At 37.2% G+C, this 5,495-nt stretch overlaps 1 protein-coding gene across 1 annotated transcript in view; it reads left to right on the forward strand.

Moving 5' to 3' along the window:
• TDRD9 (tudor domain containing 9) overlaps positions 1-5,495 on the forward strand; it is a 145,201-nt gene that overhangs the window by 100,317 nt on the left and 39,389 nt on the right. The gene's annotated exons all lie outside the window — the stretch shown is intronic.

Below are 5,495 nucleotides of genomic sequence, written 5' to 3' on the forward strand. Positions count from 1 at the left end.
GGGTCACTATGAGTCCGGTCCGACTTGAGGGTACATAACAGCACAACAACAGTGGCTAATGATCATGAGCATTTCTTCTTAGTTTGTTGGCTGCCTGAATATCCTCCTTGGTGCCCATTTTTAAATTGGATTATTTGTGTTTTTGTTATTGATTCGTTGAAGTTTTCTATAAATTTTAGAGATAAGTCCCTTGTCAGATACGTCGTTGCCAAATATTTTTTCCTAGTTTGTAGGTTCTCTTTTGACTCTTTTGGAGAAGTCTTTGGAAACATGTAAAAATTTTAATTTTTAGACGGTGCCATTCACCTAGTTTCTCTTCTGCTGTTTTGTGCATTTTGGTTTATGCTTGATAGTCTATTTATGCCATATATTAGGGCCCCCAAATATGCCCCTACTTTTTCCTTGAGGAACTTTATAATTTTAGGTTTCACATGTAATTCTTTGATCCCTCTGGAGTTAGTATTTGTGTATGGAGTGAGATACAGATCTTGTTTCATTTTTCTGCAAATGGATATCCAGTTTTGCCAGCACCGTTCATTAAACAAACATTCCCTTCTCCATTTAATGCATTTCAGCCCTTTCTCAAAGATCAGCTGATCATAGGTCGATGGATCTATTTCTGGATTCTCAATTCTATTCCATTGGTCTATGTGTCTGTTATTAAATTAATACCAGGCAATTTTGGCTACTGTGGCTGTATAGTAGGTGTTAAGATCTGGCAGTGTGAGACCTCCTACTTTGTTCTTCTTTTTCAATAGAGCTTTGCTTATCTGAGGTAAAAGGAGATCATTTTACTACTTTTTTGCCTACTTGGATGTTTTTTATTTCTCTTTTTTGCCTTTCTGCTCTGGCTAGGACTGAAAATACGTATTTAAAAAGGAGTGGTGATAAAGGGCATCCTAATCTGGTTCCCATTCACAAGAGGAACGCTTTTAGTCCCTCTCTGTTGATAGTAATATATGCCCTTAATTATGTTGAGGACTTTCCCTTCTATTTGCTTGTGCAATTTTATCAGGAAATGGTATTGGGTGTTGTCAAATGCCTTTTCTGCATCAATTGATACGATCATATGATTCTTTTCCTTTGTTTTATTTATGTGATGTATTACATTGATGGTTTTTCTAATGTTGAGCCATCCTTGTATGCCTGGTATGAATCCTACTTGTTCATGATGTATTATATTTTTCATATGTTGCTGGATTCTCTCGGCTACAGTTTTTATCGACAGTTTTTTACCTCTATGTTCACGAGGGATATTGTTGTTGTCGTTATGTGCCGTCAAGTCATGTCTGACTCATAGCCACCCCTCCTCAGGTTTCCACAGTGGTATCTCTACAGAAGTAGATTGCACAATATTCCTTCTGAGGAGTGGCTGGTGGGTTTGAACCGCCAACCTTCTGGTTAGCAGTCATGTGCCTTAGGCACTGTGCCACTAGAGCTCCCTCATGAGGGATATTGGTCTATAATTTTCTTTTCAGTGGTGTCTTTGCCTGGCTTTGGTATCAAGGTTATGCTGGCTTCATAAAATGAATTCAGGAGTATTCCCTCCTTTTCTGTATTCCGGAATAGTTTTAGGAGAATTGGTGTCAACTTTTTTCTGAAAGTTGGGTGGAATTTGGGCAGGACTTTTTTTGTTGGGAGCTTTTTATGACATGTTCACTTTCTTCTTTCAGGATGTGTCTATTCAAGTTTTGTACCTCACATTGGGTTAGTTTTGGTAGGCAGTGTTTCTAGAAATCTGTCCATTTCTTCTAGTTTTCAAATTTGCTGGAGAACAGTTCTTGATAGTTATTGTCCTTTGTATTGGTTGGTTCTGTTGTGATGTCTTGCATTTCATTTATTCATGTTACGTGTATTGTCTCCTCCTCTTCCTTTGTTTTATTTACCAGTAATTTGTCAATTTTGTTAATACTTTCAAAGAACCAATTTCTAGTCTTGTTGATTCTTTCTGTTGTTTTTCTGTTTCATGTATCCCTGATCTAATCTTTATTTCCTTTCTTCTACTGATTGTAGGCCTTTTGGTTGTTGTTATTGTTCTTTTTCTAATTGTTGGAGTTGTTGGGTAAAGGTTTTGATTTTGGTTCTTCTTTTTTTTGCATGTGCATTTACTGCTATAAATTGTCATCTGAGCACTACTTTTGTTTTGCCCCAGATGTTTTAATGTGTTGTGTTTTCATTCTTGTTTGATTCAAGACATTTTTTATTTCATTTTTTAATTTCTTCCCTTCCCCAGTAATTTTTAAACAAGGTGTTAATCAGTTTTCTATGTATTTGATTTTTTTCCCCTCGCTCTTCCTGTTGTTGATTGATAATTTTATAGTGTTGTAATCTGAGAAGATGCTGTGTTGTAGTATTTCAGTGCCTAAATTTACTGAGGCGCTTTGTGGTCTAACATGTGGTATATCCTAGCAAATGTTCCATGTGAACTGGAAAAGAATGTATATTGTGCTGTTGGTGGCTGTGCTGTTGTCTGTGAGGTCAAGTTGATTGATTGTGTTGTTTAGCTCATCTCTGTCTTTGTTGAGTTTCTTTACAGTTGTCCCGTCCTTTATCGAGAGGGATGTATTAAAGTCTCATATTATTGTGGAGTTGTCTGTTTTTCTTTTCAGTTCTGTTGTAGTTTGATTTGTGTATTCTGGAACTCTTACATTGGAGTCATAGATATTTATTATGGTTATGTCCTGTTGTTTGACCCTTTAATCATTATGTGTTGTCCTTCCTTGTCTTTTATGCTGGTTTTTGCCTTACAGCCTTTTTTATCAGAAATTAATACTGCCTCTATTGCTCTTTTTTTGGTTGCTATTTGCTTTTGATACATGTTTTTCCATCCCTTGATTTTCAGCTTATTTGGCATCTATGAGGCACACATTGATGGATCATGTTTTCTTATCCTTTCTGCAACTCTCTGTCTCTTGACTGGTGCATTTAATCCGTTTATGTTCAGTGTGATTATTAATAGATTTGAATTTATTGCCGTCACTTTGCTGTAGTTTTTTACTCTCTTTTTTTCTGCTGCTTTCTTTGTTCCGTGTATTTTACTGTGCTGAGTTCAATTTGTTCATGGATTTGCTTATCATTTCCTTTGTTGTTGCTGTTTGCATATGGATCTTTATGGTTTTCTTCTTTTATTTTGATGATTGTTGTTGTTGTTGTTTGTTTGCCATCGAGTTGGCCCCGACTCATAGCGACCCCTCCTTGGGTTTCTGAGGCAGTGTCAATACAGAAGTAAGATTGCCTGACCTTCCTTCTGAGGAGTGGCTGGTGGGTTTGAACCGCCAGCCTTCTGGTCAGCAGTCAAGTGCCTTAGGCACTATGCTACCAGAGCTCCTATTTTGATGATAAGGCTTATTAAATTTTTTTGAGGTTACTTTGTAATTTATTCCTATTTTCTCAACTTTAAAACAGTCCATTCTTTGTTGATATTGTCTTGATTTCCTCTTCCTTTGGAAGTTCTGTAACAACACTCTTCCCTTTTTTTGCTTTGTAGTGGTCCTTGTTTACAAATTGACATCTCTGGTTTCCTGATTTTCAGTTTCATTTTACTTTGGATACTTCTGTATCTAGTTTGGTTTCTTGGTCATGTTGTCATGCATGTTAATCTCACTCAGTTTGTTATCTGCCATTGTTGATTCCCTGTCTGAAGAATTCCCTTTAGTATTTCTTGTAAGGTGGGTTTTGATTTTTACAAATTCTTTTTAATTTCTGTTTATCTGAAAATGTACTGATTTCACAGTCATATTTGAGGGACAGTTTTGCTGGGTATGTAATTCTTGGTTGGCAATTTTTTTCTTTCAGAGTTTAATATATGTCATTCTATTACCGTCTTGCTTATGTGGTTTCTGCCTAGAAATCAGAGTCTTACTGGTTCTCCTTTGTTTATAATTTTTCATTTTTCCCATGCTGGTTTCAGGATTCTTTCTTTGTCTTTGTTTTTGGAATATTTGATTATGATGTCTTTGTGATTTTCTTCTGGGGTCTGTCCTGTTTCTAGTTTTCGAGATTCTTGAATACATATTTTCTTGTTTCATGATATTTGGGAAGTTTCCTTCCTAAAAATCTTTGGCAGTGTTCGCTGTGCTTTTATTTTTTGGGGGGGTCCTCTCTTCCTGTTCTGGAATTTGTATCACATGTAAGTTATTCCTCTTGATGGTGTCTTATATAATTCTTAAAAAAAAAAAAAAAAACCTCATTGCCACTGAGTTGATTCCAACTCACAGCAACCCTTCCTTGTGTTTCCAAGGTGGAATCTCTGCAGAAGTAGATTGCCCAACCTTCCTTCCAAGGAATGGCTGGTGGGTTTGAACCATCAGCCTTCTGCTTAGTGGTCAGATGCCTTAGACACTACACCACCAGAGCTCCTTACACAATTCTTAGCCTTTATAATTTTTTTTTCTGATTGTTCTTCTAACAGATTAGGATTAAAAGATTTATCTCTAATTTCACTATTTTTTTCTTCCATTGATTCGGTTCTACTCCTTTGTCCTTCCAGTGCATTATCTGTTTCTACAATTTTAATATTAATCTTCTGGATCTACTTGCTGTTTTTGTATGGTTCATAATTTTCCATTGATGTTGTCGATTTGTTCTCGTATTGTTTTTTTGAATTCTTCTATAGTTTTGTCTGTTTTCCTATATTTTTTCTGTGTTTGCTTTGATCTTTCTCTCAATCTTTTGAAGGTACCTAAAGATAATTCCTTGAATTCCTTATCAGGTAGTTCTAATGCCATTTCTTCCTCAGGAAGGTTTTCTGGCTCAGTATTTTGGTCAGTTGTTTGAGCTGCTCTGTCTTGTTTGTATGTACTGAGATTGTCATCTGTCTTGAGACATTGTGATATCAGTGTATTTGTATTTAAGTGACGATTGCACTTTGGTGTGTTTTGCCTAAGGTTTTTGCTTTATTTTGTTCTGATATATCCAGGGGAGTAGGGCACGTGTGTTACTCTGCTCATTAGCTTGGCAGCACTTAGGTGCTTACCACCTGTCTGTTCTTCTGGTAGGTGTGGTGGAAGATAGGAGTGTGCACAGTTCTCTGTTCATGTAGAGCAGATGAGGGTATGCTGGGCTGGTATTGGCCACTGCTTGTCATTGATAAGGTTGTACAGGAGTGGGTGGTGGCACTCACACAGTGGGTGGGACTGCAGGTTGTGCAGGTATGGCTAGGTAGTGTGGATGCAGTGTCCGCCTCCCACTTGTGGGACAAACTCCCCCCCACCCAAAAAAAAAAAAGAACAATAAACAAGGGAAGAAAAAAAAAAGAGAAAGGAAAAAGCAAGGGGAGAGAAGAAAAGGAGGGAAAAAAGAAAAACAAGAAGAGCTAAAAAAAAAAAATAATAAAGATAAAAAACAAAATAAGTACAAGGGAAGGAAAGGAAGAAAACAAAAAGGAGAAAATTGAGGGGCTCCTGGTCTGGGATGTTGCATCTGCCGGCCTAGTTGATGGGGATGGGGTGCCCGGCCTGAGATAGCTTGCTCTGCCAGCTGAGGAGGCAGGAAGC

The sequence above is a fragment of the Orycteropus afer genome, unplaced genomic scaffold, assembly GCF_000298275.1.
Source record: "Orycteropus afer afer isolate SDZICR_OR568_19922 unplaced genomic scaffold, OryAfe1.0 scaffold00128, whole genome shotgun sequence".
NCBI lineage: Eukaryota > Metazoa > Chordata > Mammalia > Tubulidentata > Orycteropodidae > Orycteropus > Orycteropus afer.